Source organism: Schistocerca gregaria, chromosome 9 (genome assembly GCF_023897955.1).
Source record: "Schistocerca gregaria isolate iqSchGreg1 chromosome 9, iqSchGreg1.2, whole genome shotgun sequence".
Lineage (NCBI taxonomy): Eukaryota > Metazoa > Arthropoda > Insecta > Orthoptera > Acrididae > Schistocerca > Schistocerca gregaria.
In genome coordinates this window covers 181,531,009-181,551,014 of record NC_064928.1, presented here as the reverse complement: position 1 = coordinate 181,551,014, position 20,006 = coordinate 181,531,009, and positions in this window count along the sequence as shown.

The following is a 20,006-nucleotide window of genomic DNA, read 5'->3' as shown; positions in this document are numbered from 1 at the left end:
ATCTATCCGCGCCACCACACAGGAATTCCAAACTGCATCAGGATCCACTGCTAATGTTGTCACAGTCCGGCGGGAGGTGAGAAAACTTGGATTTCATGGTCAAGCGGCTGCTCATAAGCCACACATCACGCCAGTTTTTGCCAAACTACGCCTAGCTTGGTGTAAGAAGCGTAAACATTGGACGATTGAACTGTGGAAAAACGTTGTATGGAGTGACGATTGGTGGTACACAATGTGGCGCTTCGATAGCAGGGTGTGGGTATGGCGAATGCCCGGTGGACGTCATCTGCCAGCGTGTGTAGCGCCAATAGTAAAATTCAGAGGCGGTGATGTTATGATGTGGTCATATTTTTCATGGAGGAGGGTTGCACCCCTTGTTGTTTTGCGTGGCACTATCACAGCACAGGCCTCTATCGATGTTTTAAGCACCTTCTTGTTTCCCATTGTTGAAGAGCGATTCGGAGATAGCGATTGCATCTTTCAACACGATAGAGCACCTGTTCATAACGCACGGCCTGTGGCGAAGAGGTTAGGCGACACTAACATCCCTGTAATGGACTTGCCTGCACAGAGCCCTGAGCTGAATGCTATGGAACACTTTTGGAATTTTTTGGAACGCCGACTTCGTGCCATGCCTCGCCGAGCGACATCGGTATCTCTCCTCAGTGCAGCACTCCGTGAAGAATGAGCTGCCATTCCCCAAGAAACCTTCCAGCACGTGACTGAACTCTGTGAGAGTGGAAGATGTCATGAAGGCTAAGGGTGGGCCAAAGCCATATTGAATTTCAGCGTTAGCGATGATGGGCGCCACGAAATCGTAAGTCATTTTCAGCCAAGTGTCCGAATACTTTTGATTACACAGTGTTTTTTTACAAATTTTGGTGACAGGTTCCTCACAATAAAAATAACAACAATAAAAAGCTCACATGAAAGTGTCTCCGAAAATCGTTCGATTGCAGCTGGTCGAGAAGTTAACTCAGAATAAATCTTCGAAATGTCCTTCTCGGGCTTGTAAGCACGCATGTACTCGTCGAATCGAGAACTGTCGCACACTTTCGAATACTCCCTGACGTTTCGAACGGTTTCGCAGGATGCCATGATACATGGATGAAGGGTTTCTGTATACGGGTAGCCTGCTGCATAGAGCAATTGTGTACGGTGCACTGGAGAGAACAATCCAAAGCACTGAGGTCGGGGGAAGGAGCAGGCAACGGAACTGGTCCTCGTCTACCTACCAACCTGTCATGGCGGATGCCATCCGGTGCGTGCATCTCGAAGACAGAGCTCCATCATGCATAAACCACATGATTCTTCTGATTCGGAAAGTGCACATTTTGTAATAGGTCTTGGCGGGGGTCTGAATGGAGTCCCTGTAGAAAGTACATGTAAGACGTGGTGGGAGAACATATGGCCCTAACAGACAGCCACCTACAATTCCAGCCCACACATTAATCTTACACTGTCGCTGATGTCTAACCTGAACCGCAGCATTTTGATTGCGATCGACCCAGATGTGATTGTTGTGTAAATTTGTTATTCGATATTTTACTGCCATATACCCACGGTTCGCCTTCCAGGATCGGCAACCCCTCAGACATTGAAGCACCACGGGTTTGCGTAAACTCCAGGTGTTGCCTCCCCGGACTGCGTCGATCACACGGACGACATGTGGCAGGACAAGCGATCCCCCGTGCCAGGGACCTATTTCCTCCGCCGTGTCACGTGTGCGGAACGACCACCACGGACATCTCCGCGCCCCACCTATATATACACGTCGGCAGTTCGCTCCTCTGGAGCTCTGGGCCAGTTCATGCACCGGCCCTTCGCAGCCCATCAGTCAGGGGTTTCCTGTGGCATAGTCTCCACGTCCCACTACGTTTATTCACCGTGTTCCAAGCGTACGAGGTTTAGCTCCGGAACTTTGTCCACAATTTTTTTTCTGCTCTTGCTTTTACTTATTGTGCATGTTCTCTTCCGAAATACTCTCCTCCACCATCGATACACCGCTCTCAACGCCGTTTTCACTTCCGGAGGCAGTCCTAGTACGCCTTTTGCTGCATCGCGCCAAGCGCCATCTGCGAATATTCTTTTATCTCGTCTATCGTTGCAAACCTTCGTTCTTTCATCGTCTCGACATCATAGACATAGCCCCACGTCCCATCACCAGTTTTGAATCTTTTAAGGAACATCAAGTTCTGATTTGCGCGATCCAAAAGCTCTTCACAGATGCGAGACGGTCTTTCTGGTCTTGACTCACGAGCCGTCGGACGAAATTGACGGCAACACGATGCATTTCAAGATGCTAAAAGCCAAGTTTTGAAGATGCTGTCTCTCATGAAATGGACCAACTGAAATGTTACATTCTTCTGCAATCTCTCGGACAGTCAGTCTTTGACTGGCACGCACCATTTCGTTGACCTTATTCACATGAGCGTCGTTGGTGGACGTCGAAGGCCGTCCTGGAAGAGGGTCATCTTTAACTTCCGTCCGGCCATTTTTAAACCGGCTTAAACATCCATGACTGAGGCTTCCTGCATCATTTGGTGTGTCTCTCTAAAGATTTTCTCGAGCTTTACGCATAATTTAAAGCAGATGCGTTGCTCCTCCATCTCTGCCATTTCGAAATTCGCAAACTGTACGACTCAGCGTTCTACCCAAAACAGCACTGATAAATAACTAACAGACATACAACTTTGAAATTTCCAGCAGTTACATATTCAACACAGGGCTGCCAACCGCACTTCGCTCTAACATACTATTGAGGCGAAATTAAGAATGTTCCAGAACTTTTTGAAGTGACGTCTTATGTCTATTATTGTCTGAGAAGTTGTATTATTTTTTATTGAGAAGAGTTTTCCCTTGTTATCAATTCTCTTTACTGTGGTCGTAGTAAATACTCGTTCTTGTGTAACTGTGTCTCACTATTTCTTATCAAGCACCTCCCGTGGCCCTCATCAGGCCACATGTGGCCCACCGGGACCATCCGATCGCCGTGTCATCCTCAGCTGAGGATGCGGATACGAGGGGCGTGTGGTCAGCACACCGCTCTCCCGGTCGAGTAGCTCCTCAATTGGCATCACGAGGCTGAGGGCACCCCGAGAAATGGCAACAGAGCATGGCGGCCCGGATGGTCACCAATCCAAGTGCCGAACAAGCCCGACAGCGCTTAACTACGGTGAACTGACGGGAACCGGTGCATCACTGCGGCAAGGCCGTTGCCATCTCACGTGGGAGGTAGAGTAATTAAAAAAGTTACCTCGTCTATGAACAAAAGTGGAGAGACCAACAATGGGATGGCAGTTTGTGCGACAAACCAGCGGCAACCGGTCTCCCGTGGTGGGTGATCGACACACGTAAGGCAGCGCACACTTTGAAAATGAAACGGATACACGAGTTGCTCGTGGAGTATACTTCATGCTGACTTGCAGATGTACCACATGCCAGGGCTACTTCGCTTCCACTGACACCTGGCTCATCTTCAACAGCCCGTAGAATGTGTTCTGCCCGGTCAGGCGTTGCAACAACACGTGCTCTTCCTCGGTGAATACTTTGTGGTACTACAGATTCTGTCAAGCTGATGTGACAATACACAGTACCGAAGGTTGGACGAATCGGCAGCGTTCGGTTTGAAAACGCCGCCAGACACAGCCGTGCAGTCTCGTATTTCATTACCATTAGCGCAGCCGTACATGAGAATCCTGTCTGCCTGCTCATGAAATCATTATCCTCACATGTCTGAACGGAACACTTTCAGCTACCTTTAATATATGTACACAGCCGACACGTTGAAGACAGACGAATGAGGAATGTAAACAACTCATCTGGGAATCACAACGTCACCTGGGATACAACTAGTCAACCGGATGCACAGATAAATGAAGTTGCCGAATTATCCCTGGGAAGCCGTCGAACGTCAATTCTCGTTAATACGCCTAAAGCGAAGAATTTTTGGACATGTGTGCCCATGACCTTTTTTCTTTGTTTTGGTTTAAGAAACTTGTCTCCAGAGTTTGTAAAAGTACAGGGTGATTACAATTAAAGTTAAACTTTCGAAACGCTGTAGAAATAACGACACTGGCCAGAATGACTCCAAATTGCAACGGAATATTATCGGAGAAGAGGGAAGGCATAAGGCAGAAAAAAATAATGTGATAATTGATCAATAGATGGCGCTTTAAGTGTCAGAATACGTAAATGAAAACACTTGGCATGCGCACGAACCATCGAAGTTGGTATAAACACGCCGGGTACACGGCTTTTCCTCCGTCTACGACGTTCGCCATGACTGTCTCAACGCAGGATCGCGCTCTGATTGTAAAGCTGTATTACAAGAATGATGACTGTTCACACGTCGCTCTGCAGAAGTTCCAAACACTGAAGGGTTTTTAGCGATCTCGCTTCCCACGCCCGGGTTCCCGGGTTCGATTCCCGACGGGGTCACGGATTTTCTCTGCCTCGTGATGGCTGGGTGTTGTGTGATGTCCTTAGGTTAGTTGGGTTTAAGTAGTTCTAAGTTCTAGGGGACTGATGACCTAAGATGCTAAGTCCCATAGTGCTCAGAGCCGTTTGAACTGAAGGGTTTGAGAAAAGGCGTTGGTCCGATGACTGCCGTGGCTCTCAAGAAAATGATTTCTAAATTCGAAAAGACGGGTTCTTTTGGTATGCAACCTGGTAAAGGGACGAAACGAAATGTTCGACGTCAGTGAAAGCAGTCGCCCAAGCAATGCAAGAGGAGACGACTGGTGGGGTGCAATCGTTCAGTGCACGGAGAACAGCCCTACCGGTGACCACGGTGCGTAAAATCCTACGAAACATCCTTGTTTGCTATCCTTTCAAATTTACCCATGTTCACGAGTTGCTTCCTGTTGACCTGCCAGCAAGAGAGACCTTTGCTTTAGAATTTCTTGCGCACATGCAAGTGGACAATGATTGGCCGTGGAAGACTTTGTGGACAATACACAGAATTGTCGAATATGGGCAACGGAAAATCCATCTGCAAATCAGCCAGTACCACTTCATCCTGAAAAGGTCACTGTGTGGTGCGGGTTTACGGCATCATTTAATTATGTATTAAATGTTCCACTCTAGTTGTTTACCTTTTGTATGACAGTTAAAAAAAATTAATAGTCTTTTGCCAATATAAAGACACTCCTGTCGCTAGCAACATTTACTGAATTGTAAAATATATACTAGTAATATTTGTACGATAATACAATGCATCTCTTCCAAAAGACTATTGATTTGTAGAGTGTAGTATCTGTCATGCCCATATTCTTTGTAAAAACAGAGAATGTTTACATTTTGTGATCAGTGTAAAACCAGGTGTAGCTAAATACTGTGTTTATTTATGTACATAGTTTAATAATGCACGTTCTAACAAGCAATCTGATGTGGATGCCACAAAGCAGTGCACTGTAAGTACCTAAAACATAAAAAAACTTTCGGGTTCGTAAACGTTCCTTCAGCGATTACTAAATTTCCGTCATTTCCGCCAGCAGCAGCGGCACTGCATCTAGCTACACTTGATCCACAACATAATCTTCTTGTAACACCTCCATCTGATTATGAGCCTGCAGCGGCTCGAAAATATGTCCACGGTCGAATAAATCATAAAAAAGCGACTGGTTGCATATTTATTACCAGAAAAACGCCAATTTAAATCACAGTCGCTGTTCGTCATCAACAGTGGAAATACTGAAACAAATTGTTTCTTGCTCGCAACATTCAGGCGTCCTTCGTAGCGATTATAGAGCCTGACTCCATTGATGGGTTGTCTCTTGGTGAACGACGTCATTTTGATGACATTCTTTAATGAACAGAAACTGTCATCGAAGCGATAACAACTGTGTAGAAGCAGGCGGTCGTGCACTAATACACAATGTCTACACGTGGAACCGTCAACGCCGGGACCGCCTGTTGTTGCTGTGCTGTAATTGGTTCAGCAGACGCAGCGCCTCGCGTTCCTCTTTTGTTTACCAGTCATACTGCCAACTTCAGCGCACCCGCTGAGTGACGCTGAGGTGACACGTTTCGGCGGTTCGGGTGTAGGTACAGGACTCCGTAAACAATTATCACTGATGATCGCACAACCTTGTTGTTGGCGAGGGGACGTCAAACAGGTGTACGCGCCACGCCAAGGCTCAAGTGTACGTATTGATTTCAAATGAAGATCTAACCCAAGCTAGCGGATATAACGGCGCATTGTTTACACAGCGTGAATCACCTAAAAATTGCACCGTAAATACTGCGGAAATGGAAAGTGCTACTGATGTTCTCACAGAATGGATTGGTAGTCAGGGGATCGTACTGTTAGCCAATCCACAGATTTTAATAATTCTTCGAAACTCCATTTTATGGGCCACAAATACCCTTTCTAAAATGGAACAATGGCTATTGACATTAAAAGACTAAAAGTAGGGTAAATTAGAATGTCAGTGGTGTTTGCTGCAGGACTCTAGTGCGAGTCGCTTACGAGATTTTTTATTTCCGAAAGTTTATTTTCTTAAGTTTCCCCGCCGGAAATTGTACAATACCTGTTGTTGCACAGAACAACATAAGTTTATACACTACTTTTGAGCCATGCTGCGGCTCACGTTGGTGCCGTTTGTAGGTTTCCGCCATCTGTTGGACGCCAGGCCGTATCCTTTAGTAGGCATGGTTACGGTTGTTTGTCTTCTTCTCGTTTTGATTGGCACCACTCGTTTCGCAAGCGTTGCCTGTCCGCTAGTGGCAGCAGCACCGGTTATCGATATGTAGTAACTGTTGCCCTATCTTTGGGGCGACGTCATCGTTTTTCCATGTCGTGTGAGTAGAGCAGTTCTACATCTACATTCATACTCCGCAAGCCACCCAACGGTGTGTGGCGGAGGGCACTTTAAGTGCCACTGTCATTACCTCCCTTTTCTGTTCCAGTCGCGTATGGTTCGCGGGAAGAACGACTGCCGGAAAGCCTCCGTGAGCGCTCGAATCTCTCTGATTTTACATTCGTAATCTCTTCGGGAGGTATAAGTAGGGAGAAGTAATATATTCGATACCTCATCCAGGAACGCTCCCTCTCGAAACCTGGACAACAAGCTACACCGCGATGCTGAGCGCCTCTCTTGCACAGTCTGCCACATGAGTTTACTAAACATCTCCGTAACGCTAGCACGGTTACCATAACCCTGTGACGAAACGCGCCGCTCTTCTTTGGATCTTCTCTATCTCCTCCGTCAACCCGATCTGGTACGGATCCCACACTGATGAGCAATACTCAAGTATAGGTCAAACGAGTGTTTTGTAAGCCACCTCCTTTGTTGATGGACTACATTTTCTAAGGACTCTCCCAATGAATCTCAACCTGGTACCCGCCTTACCAACAATTAATTTTATATGATCATTCCATTTCAAATCGTTGCGCACGCATACTCCCAGATATTTAACAGAAGTAACTGCTACCAGTGTTTGTTTCGCTATCATACAATCATACAATAAAGGATCCTTCTTTCTATGTATTCGCAATACATTACATTTGTCTATGTTAGGGGTCAGTTGCCACTCCCTGCACCAAGTGCCTATCCGCTGCAGATCTTCCTGCATTTCGCTACAATTTTCTAATGCTGCAACTTCTCTGTATACTACAGCATCATCCGCGAAAAGCCGCATGGAACTTCGGACACTATCCGCTAGGTCATTTATATATATTGTGAAAAGCAATGGTCCCATAACACTCCCCTGTGTCACGCCAGAGGTTACTTTAACGTCTGTAGACGTCTCTCCATCGATAACATCATGCTGTGTTCTGTTTGCTAAAAACTCTTCAATCCAGCCACACAGCTGGTCTGATATTCCGTAGGCTCTTACTTTGTTTATCAGGCGACAGTGCGGAACTGTATCGAACGCCTTCCGGAAGTCTAGGAAAATAGCATCTACCTGGGAGCCTGTATGTAATAATTTCTGGGTCTCATGAACAAATAAAACGAGTTGGGTCTCACACGATCGCTGTTTCCGGAATCCATGTTGATTCCTACAGAGTAGATTCTGGGTTTCCAAAAACGACATGAAACTCGAGCAAAAAACATGTTCTAAAATTCGACAACAGATCGACGTCTATAGTTTTGCGCATCTGCTCGACGACCCTTTTTGAAGACTGGGACTACCTGTGCTCTTTTCCAATCATTTGGAACCTTCCGTTCCTCAAGAGACTTGCGGTACACGGCTCTTAGAAGGGGGGCAAGTTCTTTCGCGTACTCTGTGTAGAATCGAATTGGTATTCCGTCAGGTCCAGTGGGCTTTCCGCTGTTGAGTGATTTCAGTTGCTTTTCTATTCCTTGGACACTTATTTCGATGTCAGCCATTTTTTTGTTTGTGCGAGGATTTAGAGAACGAACTGCAGTGCGGTCTTCCTCTGTGAAACAGCTTTGGAAAAAGGGTGTTTAGTATTTCAGCTTTACGCGTGGCATCCTCTGTTTCAAAGCCATCATCATCCCGGAGTGTCTGGATATGCTGTTTCGAGCCACTTACTGATTTAACGTAAGGCCAGAACTTCCTAGGATTCGGTTGGGGACTCAAGAGGAACCAAGTCTGTGCAGTGCCAGAACACACCGGGACTGCATGAACTGCCCGATGGAAGGGCTGTAGTCACGAGGGTGCACGAGCTCGTCGTAAGCCGGATACTGCAGGCTTTAAGGTGACTGTATTTCAATTCAAGTAGAGAAACCTCCACCATTGTGGCACCTCGCGATTCTCCAGTGACTTGGGTTCGTGTTCCTGCCCTTGCTGTCGCCCAGATGAAGAGCAGCGAGTGAAGTGCTTAGGAGAGGCGGATCTGATTAGCTTTCCTCGACTTCTTATTACTATTTACTGCGTTCAGCTTGTTACAATTTGTTATGTTCAAGCAGTGGTATTTTTCCTGCCTGGTGGCCGCTAACGCCCCAGTTACCTGCCCTGGGGGTTAGTGTACATAATGGCAGTGTACGTTTCCTCGTGTTGCCGCTGCTGTCCGGTAAGGCGTGTAGTTTTGACAGCTTTCTTGATTGTAGGCCGTTTGTGATTCTTCTACTCTGGTGGTAGCGGCTCCTTTCTCGTTCCGGGCACTCTAAGCACAGTATTCTGGGGGTGAAGTGCAGTCCGTCGGTTCCAGCTTGTTCCATTCTTGCATTTGGTTTATTGGACATCAGGTAGCTTCAGCAAGATTAGCATTAGTCATTAGTTAGACTGCCACTAGTCTGAGTTCCATCTTGTGAAGTGAATGCAACTCTTGGCTGCCTATCTCATCGCTCGCGAAAATGTTTGTTGCTGGACCTTCTCAGGGTCGATTCCTGGAGCACCGTCTGTGACTTGTCCTTTTGTTTTATTATTGTATTATTTATTACCATACCTTGTAATCCCTACATTAAAGGTTATGCATGTCTAGTTAATAGTTCCGGTTGCCTTCTGGAATAAATCTAGCAGTGTAAGGGTTGTGTTATAAGGTTACCATCATCTTATTTCACACGTTTGGTGGTCAGTTGCTTGCTTCTTTTAATTAATCTTTCCTTGTATTTGCTGTTTTACAGCAGGTTTGTAAAAAAACTGTAGTTCCTAGCGTGTAAGACCGTCAGACGTTATGGTGGTCATTTGGCTTAAAAAAATAATTCGATATTTGTATTTTAGCAGTAAGCCTTAAAACCTTATTTACTGCCATTCCTGGCGTCTGATATCTTCTGCTGTGTTTGTGGCCACTTTTTTTAAAAATATTTCTATACCTGTAAGTTGTAATTGCAGCGAGTTCTTAAACATTCTTAATTTATTGCCATTCTTGGTGTGTAAGGCCTTCAGCCGTGAACACAGTGGCTTGTTTTTTTTATATAAAACATTGTTTATATCAGTATTTTATGGTAATTTGATAAATCTTACACAGTTGCTTGTTCCTTCATTAATAACATGTGGTATTTTTTTTATTAATTGTTTAGCCTGGAATTACTGTTTTAAAAATACGTGTGTAACTGTAGGAGGCAACCAATAGCAACTGATTACGACCCCGTCCACAATCGTATCCGAATCCTGCTTTCCCTTGACTATCAGGTTTCAACTTTGTGGGTTCTGAGCAGTAACGAGATAAATGATCTTTACAACTTGTGATCAAAATGACCACCGGCAGCGGCAATACACGCTTCCAGTCTGGTATGGAACGACTGTTGCACACGTACTAACATTTCAGTGGAGATATCCGAGCAGACTGCAATAATACGCCACCGTTATAATCGGGTGTAGTTACGTGTCCTTGCAGATCGCGTCTTTCAGCTTCCGCAACAGAAAAAAGTCTACAGACGCTAAATTCGGGGAACGCGTCGGTCAAGGTACAGGTGTTGTGCGTCCTATCCAGCGATTTGGAAACATTAAACTTTCCCTGAGAGATTTAAATCCCTTATTTACCTACGATAACGTTGCAAACGGAAGAAGTGAATTAAAATTTGTGCTGTAGCCTGGACTCGTACCCAGGTCTTTTTGCTTAATAGGTAGATTTGCTGACCATTACACCACCACAGCATTAATGTCAACAGAACTGCACGAACTACTCAAGACAAATACGCCCCCCCCCTCCCCAACACAAGCTCCAATCCACATCTCCCCTTATATTGTCACTATTACCAGGGCTCTCCGACATTACAATAGCACCCCAACATTGGGCATAATGGGAAAGTGCTGTACTACATGTGATCGTATAAATCTTAAATTAAATTTTCCCTGAAACATTTAAGCCTCTAGTTTATCTACAATAATGTGGAAGCTGAAGAAGTCAATTAAAATTTGTGCTGCGGCCGGGACTCGAAACCGGGTTTTCTTCAGCTTCCAACGTTATCGTAGATAAATTAGAGGCTTCAATGTCTTAAGGAAAATTTAATTTACGATATATACGATCACATGTAGTACAGCACTTCTTCATTACGTCCAATTCTCGGTTGTTATTCCAATGTCGGAGAGCCCTGGTAATAGTGAGAATGTAAGGGGAGATGTGGATTGGAGTTTGTGTTGCTGGAGGGTATTTGACTTGGGTAGTTCGTGCAGCTACGTTGGCGATAATGTTATGGTAGTGGAATGGTCAGCACATCTGCCTTGTCACCAAGAAGACCCCGGTTTGAGCCCCGGCCGTAGCATAAATTTTGACATTAACATCCTGCTCCTCTGTCCTCACTTTGTAATGCTATGTGAGTCTCACTGCCCTTTTTTAACTAATTTGTTCCTGATTTTATTCTGAGAAGCTCAGTAATGTATGTAAATACCGTAAATGTAAATGTGATTCAAAAAGTTCTTGAAGTGAAGCGGCAGCTGGACATCAAGAAACTCTTTAGCGCGCAATCCCTGCAACGATCGTAGTTGTGAATCCTTGAGTATGGACTCTAAAAAAAAATGATTTATTAAAAAAGAGGACTGTTAATCTGTATCTTGTGGAAAGAGGACGTGTTGCTAGGCTGTCGCTTAGAACGTATTGTTACATGTAATAAAAATTGCTATTGTAGTGATAAAACAAAAAAATGGTTCAAATGGCTCTGAGCACTATGAGACTTAACTTATGAGGTCATCAGTCCCCTAGAACTTAGAACTACCTAAACCTAACTAACCTAAGGACATCACACACATCCAAGCCCGGGACAGAATTCAAACCTTCGACCGTAGCGGTATCGCAGCTCCAGACTGTAGCACCTAGAAGCGCTCGGCCATTCCGGCCGGCCTAGTGATAGAACAGAGTAAAGTATGTGTAAGAATTGCCAAACATTTATGTATACAAATTTTCTGGAAGTGAAGAATAGAAATATTTTGTTTTTGGAAAAGGAGGTGAACTTCATTGTCGTTGCCGGCTATCTGTCCTCAGAATTGTAAGTGTACAAATTTCACTAAAACACAGGAAAGGAAATGCATTCTCTACAGTTTTCATTCAATACGTAACAACCTCTCATAATCTGTTAATTAGTGAAACTGGATTATGATCTCGTACAATAGAATGGTGCTGGACGTGTAGTTTGAAGGAAGTCTGTGTGCCAAGGAATCTCCTTTTCTCACGAAAAACAGATTGCTGTTTGATCTTATTTACTTACAACAGTGGTCCCTTAGGTATCATAAGCTACGAAAACTTGGGCTCAAAGCTATCCGTAATACGGCCAAGTAACCAACAGAGTTGTACTTTAAACCTTAAAGAACAATAACTTCCTCCAAATTGTAATACGTCACCAACTGGTGCAGAAGCTGATCATTCAAGGAGGCAGCAACCAAAATTCAGGTACTAGTTACAACTTAAAGTAAAGTCTCAATCAAAATCCATCTCTCTCTCTGCAAAAACATATATAAATATTCATAATATTAAGACAAAAGTCATTTTATATTGGCGCCCGAACAGGGACACGAAACGAAATTAAAAATATTTCATGCTGTTGTTCGAAACGACTTTGTTATTATCTTTTATTTCTTAGACTTTAAATATGTGAGATCTTGTAAAAAAAAGATTCTATTTCATTGATGCTAATCGATGTCACTTATTTTAATGTACCAGTTACGACCTAAAGTAAACTCTCAATCAAAATTAATCTGTCTCTCTCCCAACACATATATAAATATTCATATTATTAAGATAAAAAGTATTTTTAGCTTCTTTCCTTCTGCTACGTTGTCTAGGTGTTACACTACCATTTCCACGTAACTGGTTGAAGAGGTTCATAAATAATTACCAAGATGTTTGACGTCAATCGGGATATCTTGCCGCAAACACCCAAGTACTGCTTCGACTGTCACACACTGACTGACCAGCAAGTACACGAGAGGATCACACAGACACACTGAAAACAAACATAACAACGTCGTACCTCGCAACTACGCAAGTGTCGGTATGGGGTCTTTTCAAAATACGACAACTCATAAACGACTCGCACTAGAATGTTGCAACAAACACCACTGACATTCTAAATTTACCCTTCATTTAATTTGTTAATGTCAATAGGCATTATTTCATTTAAAAGAGTGTGTGTTTGGACAAAAAATACACTTTCTAAGCGTTATTACACTCTGTTATTTGCTAACAATACGAGCTCCTTACTACCTACCGCTTCTGTGAAAACCACAAGACCAATAGCACTTTTCATTTTCACAACATTTTTAGGTGATTCACCCTGTATAGTTTTAGTGGTTATAAGCTAAACAAAAATTACCCTCACATGTTGCCCTAATATCCCTTTGTTGCAGATGACATAATGTATTTATGTAGATTTGTGGATGATTTCTATTAGCAGCGAAATAATTTCAAAACGGAAATTTTATACGTAATTAAAATAACATCAAAATCCGACGTATAATGTATTGCCAACATACATAAAAATCTGTATGTATATATTTCTGGAATAGGAAAAGGAACAATCTCTCAGAAGATGTCACATATGTGGTCAGATATGTTTATCTATTAAACAAAATAAAAACTGTGTTGTTGCAATAAGGCATATCGTCTTCACTTCATTGTTATTATCAGTCACAGGGTTGTACGCGAAGTGACACAGCGCACAACTGAATCTATGTTCGGAGTGCGCTGTCTCTTAGTCCGATTTATGTGTGTGACGCAGACAGCACACTTGTACGTGTGTGCGCGCCTGGTCCAGCCGCAGCTTGGCAGGCATCCCGGAGTGAGTCAGCTGCGTCGCGTCGCGGCGCCCAGGCGTCGCGACGCCGCCGCTCCAGCGATCCATACCGGCGTCGCCAGCGCGGGGCGCCGCCTCCAGCCGTCCAGCTCAATAGCCGCAGCCTCCAGACTCCAGGCTCATCCCGAGTCCCACGGATACCAGGACACACTGAAAGGATGTGTAGGCACAGTTGCAAACCGCGCCGCTGACGTCACAGTGAACCCAACCAGCGCTCAGTAGCCGGCAACTGCCACAACGAATTGCAGCTGCGTTTACAAGTGACACCAAGGTTGTTTACAGTAGTGTGAGTTGTTACTAGTGGCTGGCGATTCAGTTAAGATTTACTCCGTAAATGTCAGTTTATTGGGAGATTTTTTAGAATAAGTTTTTAAGCGAAAAATAATATATTTGCTGCGAGATTGCCAGTTTGTACTAACCACAGAAGAAAATAAACAAGGGAAACTCTGCACAGCAAGCCCCTCAGATTTAGTGGTAAGATGGCCTGATACCCAGCTCAACAAAAACTAAACATAGGTGAAGCATGAAAGCGGGAAGAAGGTGTACTGAACTGTGAGAGAAGAAGCAAAATAGGAACAGTGAACGACCGAAGCTCAAAATGAGCAACTTCGAGCGATTGCAAGAATTACCCGTCATACTTGTGTGCTCAAAATGTTGGGCTGTGAAGTAGGAGATCAGTGTTAAAATCTCCCTTGTGCCCCCCTATTTTTTTTCTGTCACAAAATTATGAACTGTACATCAGGTCAGTGACGCGTCTTTTCTCCTTCTGTATTCTTCACAGTTGTCATACTATACACTGATTATAAAATGTGAGTCACGAGATAAGAAAATATACTGAAGAGCAAAGAAACTTGTACACCCGTCTAATATGGTGTACAGGGCCCCTGTGAGCACGCAGAACTGCCGCGCCACGACGTGGCATGGACTCGACTATTGTCTGAAGCAGTGCTAGAAGGAAGTGACACCATGAAACCTGCAGGGCTGGTCATAAATTCGCAAGAGTACGACGGGGTGGAGATCTCTTCTGAACAGCAAGTTTGGTGTCCAGCGGAAGCGTTTAAACTCTGAAGAGTGTTCCTGGGGCCACTGTATATCAATTCCAAATGTGTCGCACTGTCCTGTTGAAATTTCCCAAGTCCGTCTAAATGAGCAATAGACCAGAATGGATGTAGATGATCGGACAGGTAGCTTACGTATGTGTGACCTGTCAGAATCGTACCTACACGCACCAGGGGTCCTATATCACACCAGCTGCACACGCCCCACACCATTACAGAGCCTCCACCAGGCTGAACAGTCAACAGCTGACATGCAAGGTCCATGGAATCATGAGGTTATCTCCATACCCGTGCACGTCCATCGATTCAATAGAATCTGAAACGAGACTCGTCCGACGAGGCAACATGTTTTCAGTCATGAACAGTCCAATGTCGCTGTTGACGGGCCCAGGCGAGGCGTAAAGCTTTGTGTCGTGCAGTCATCAAGGTTACACGAGTGGACCTTCGCGCCGAAAGCCCACATCTATGATGTTTCGTTGAATGGTTCGCACGCAGAGACTTGTCGATGGCCCAGTATTCAAATCTGCAGCGATTTACGGAAGGGTTGCACTTCTGTCTCGTTGAATGATTCTCGTCAGTCATCGCTCGTCCCGTTCTTTCAGGATCTTTTTCCGGCCTCATCGATGTCAGAGATTTGATTTTATACCGAATTCTTGATATTCACGGTACACTTGCGACATAGTCGTACGGGAAAATCGCCACTTCATCGCTACCTCGGAGATGCTGTATCCCATCGCTCGTGCGCCGACTATTAAACGACGTTCAAACTCACTTAACTCTTGATAACCTGACATTGTAGCAGCAGTAATCGATCTAACAACTGCGCCAGACACTTATTGTATGATATTGGTGTTGCCGACCGCAGCGCCTTATTCTACCTGTTTAAATACCTCTGCCTATACCAGTTTCTTTTGCGGTTCAGTGTAGGAGGTACATACGTCTGGAAGCCCTTCCGTTAGACCTCGCTGTTGCAAACGGACGTTACGCAACGACACAGGCACGAATTTCAATACAGCGACCAGACACGCCAATGAATGGACGGACAGTTCATAATTCTGTGATAAAAAAGAGGGGCACAAAGGAGGTTCGAACAAGGATCTCCCATTTCGCCGTCTAACACTGCGACCACATAACCACGCTGCCGTCGTTCTTCAGATTGGCTCGATGTTAGAGCTGCAGCTTGGACCGTTCACGGTTTCTATTTCGTTTCTTTTTTCACAGTTCGCCTTCTGTGGTGTACTGTAAGACCTTCGGTACACACAACATCAGATTATTTGACTTATCGTTCTAACGAAGTAGGCGAGGGTCAGCAATATGTCTCTTGGTCTTATTGTGGCGTGTTTATCTTCTGCCGTTAGGTCAGACAATATAAATGCCATTTGCACGCTTAGAGTAGCACATTGACGGTGACCAACTTTAGAAAGAACTTGATTAATTTTCACACACATTTATTAACACAGTAACAAGCATAAATCTTACGTAACTTGATTCTGGATGCTATTTACAATTGACAATCTGAAGTTCCTTTGGTCTTGGTACGTTAATCTTATTCTCACATATCTCTGCTACTTGAGAAAGTGTCTACACATTTATCTTCATGGCTGTGTACAGGAATATGATAGTCTTATTAGGCGCAGACTGAAACTTGACTATAGACTGGTACAGACAACTGCAGACTCGTACAGACTGGTGCAGACAAATGCAGACTGACTAATCGGAGGTCTGTACACTCGTTATAATTCCTCGCGCGTTCAGGTATCACTGCAAGAGTGTGAAAAGTTTCTACGTTAGCAGCAATCTCTTTGGCTGCGTTACATATTAATACGCGGATCGGCGGAAGCAGAATTTAGTCCATCTCTTAGTGCGGAGACGGACGAGCGCTGCGCCTGCGCTGTTGTGCTTAGCGGGGCGCGCTCTAGTGGGAAAGTTGTGTACGCGCTGACCACGCGGAACTATGTACACAACACCTTCTTCCTCTTTTCATGGTTGATCTGTGTTCAGTTTTTGACGGGCTATCCACTGGACCGTCTTACCACTAAGACCGAGGGATTTGCGATGGGGAAATTTCCTTGTAAGTAATTAAGACTTAAGTTTCATATGTGTCCGATAAACAATGAGACGAAATGGAAATGAATAAATGCTTGTAAACATGCAAATTTGTTTCGAGTTGAAAATACTCTTGTCTGCTCTATACGTTTCACTGATTCGGATTATTTAAGGGGTTTTGAAAAGTGAACTGTTGAATATTGCTTCGAAGCGTAAGCTTAACTGTGATATATCTAACGTCGTCCATAGCCTAGTGATGTGAGAAATATCTAGGACAAAACGAAGCTGTCTTTAGAGTAGTAGGAGAAGTTTAAAAGGTAAGTATATTACCATCTAATGAAGAAATTGCTCCGGCCGGTGTGGCCGATCGGTTCTAGGCGCTTCAGCCTGGAACCGCGCGACCGCTACCGTCGCAGTTTCAAATCCTGCCTTGGGCATGGTTGTGTGTGATGTCCTTAGGTTAGTTAGGTTTAAGTAGTTCTAAGTTCTAGGGGCCTGATGACCTCAGATGTTAAGTCCCAGAGTGCTCAGAGTCATTTGAACCCTTTGAAGAAATTGCTACTAGACAAAACAATAACCGTGAAACCAAACGCTCCTGTAAATCCGACAACTCGTGCTTATGCCAACAATTACAAATTTAGACAAAACAATGCAGATTTTAGGATCGTGTCTCTCTGTGTAGGGCTGAGTTACCTGAAATAAAAAATGTTCAAAAAATGATGCAGGACTCTTTTTCTGACTGTTAGAAGCGGTTATGAAAGGATTGTGTACTATGTGGCCATCTCAAGGTATGTCCGTCCCTGGTAGTTGAGTGGTCAGCGCGGAAGAATGTCAATCCTAAGGGCCCGGGTTCGATTTCCGGAGATTTTCTCCTCTCAGGGACTGGGTGTTGCGTTGTCCTAATCGTCATCATTTCATTCCCATCGACGCGCATGTTGGCCGAAGTGGCGTCAACTCGAAAGACTTCCACCAAGCGAACGGTCTACCCGACGGGAGGCCCTAGTCAAAAATGGCTCTCAGTACTATGGGACTTAACCTGAGGTCATCAGTCCCCTAGAACTTAGAACTACTTAAACCTAACTAACCTAAGGACATCACACACATCCATGCCCGAGGCAGGATTCGAACCTGCGACCGTAGCGGTCGCGCGGTTCTGGACTGTAGCGCCAAGAAACCGCTCGGCCACCCTAACCCGCTGGAGGCCCTAGTCACACGACATTATTGTTATTATTATTATTATTATTATTAGTAGTAGTAGTAGTAGTAGTATCTCAAGGTATTGAAAACGCTGCAACTTTATGTTTCCTATCTTATGAAGTGTTAACCTTTTGTCCGAAACATATTGAAATATGTTCTTCGTAATTGAAAAGAAGTCACGGGCAATTAAGCGATCCGTCAGGTTTTGTTGGTTTAAGCCTTACTGTTTTGAAAAGTTGAAGTTACGAACAAAATTTGAAAAAGACGTAATACAGAGTCTTTATACCAACATTTCATCGACGTTAGTCTTAATAATAGTAACCGTAACAATAATACACTAAAACCTGGAAAATCTCGATTAAATTTGTACCTGTGTATGACTTAAACACGTGTGCAGTGTGTGCCTGCAAGCTTGAGTGCACCGCAGTGTAGCGAGAGGGTTCACAGTGACGTCACAGCTCACAGCCCGTATGCGCATGACCCCTACCGTGTATTCTGGCGTCGGTACTTTTTCTTTCATCTTTATTGAAACGACTGCGATGATTATTAATATTGAGCAAACTGTGTAAATATAATTTTTTTCCCGTTCTAATCCTTTGCTACGTCATTTTAACCGTGATATGACCTTTTGCATCTGTTGTCAGTTTTTAGTTCCTTTTATTATATTTAAAGCTGGAATACCTGCAGATGTGATTTTCATCATTTTTGTTTAACTATCGTAATACACTCACAGACAGAAAATCGCAACACCAAGAAGGCGTTGCGCGAGATAAATAAAATTTTCCAGGCGTGTTTTTACATATGAAAGATGATGTCCATTCAAATTTCGCGCCAATCGCGTAATAGTGGCGCACATAAACGCCATTATTTGGACGCAAATCGCGCTTGCTTTAAATACACGCTATAAAGAACGTGTGTGTTAGTTACCTTTGAGATTTGACGTGCTGAGGTGATGTTAGTCAAGAATGTCTTTAAGGCAACACAGACGCCATTATCAACACCTCACCGAGCCTGAACGAGATCGCGTAATAGGGCTACGAGAACCTGGATGTTTCCTTCGGCGATACTGCAGAAAGACTTTGCAGGAATGCAGCCACCGTACATGACTCCTGGCAGCGGTAATCACTAGAAAGCACGGTCGCTAGAAGATCGGGCTCCGGACACCCACGTGACACTACAGAGAGGGAAGGCAATAGTGTTCAGCGTATGGCTCTGGCACACCGCACCGCATCTACAGCAAGCAATTTGAGCAGCAGTGGGCGCCACAGCGTCACAGTAAACTGTTACAAATCGGTTTCTTCAAGGGAAGCTCGGAGGCGGACGTCCTGCAGCGTGCATTCCGCTGACGCCAAACGTCCACCATTTGCGACTTCAGTGGCGTTAAGCGAGAGCTCATTGGGGGGCAGGGTGGAGGTCTGATGAAAGTTGGTTGTGCCTCGGTGGCTGTGACTGCCGTGTGTTGGTTGGAACAAGGCCAGCTGAGGGCCTGCAACCAACCTGTCTGCATGGAAGACAAACTGGACCTACTCCTGGAGTTATCGTCTGGAGTGCGAAGTCGTGCGGCAGCGGGACAGTGATTAGAATATGTCCAGAAAACGTTAACAGGTGTGCTACTGCGAAGTGTATTACACACAGCGTTTTTTGTTTTTTTTTCATTTTTTTTCCGCGTGCACAAGACGCTTCTTAATTTTATATGTTGTAACACCACACTCCGCCCGTCTCTTATCTGGTTTTGGTGTGTGTTCACCCCAGGTAATTGACTAACAGATCAACAGAGAGTGCAAAACTGCGGCAATGTCGGATAATGCAAAGAAAGTAATAAGGCCCTGTGACTCCTGATTGCAGTGTTGACATTAATTAGTTCAGAATTGATCCCTTTTAATTAAAAAGGAGTGCACATTGATGTTATATTCAGCTATTGAACACCACATGCAAATGTTGAACATAAGATTAATTAATAAAGTGACTTGGGATTTAAACTACTTGATTGAAAACAGATGCAGTCGATTAGCACACATTTATTTTAACTCACGACTTTCAATCATCACATTACATGACTCTCCTT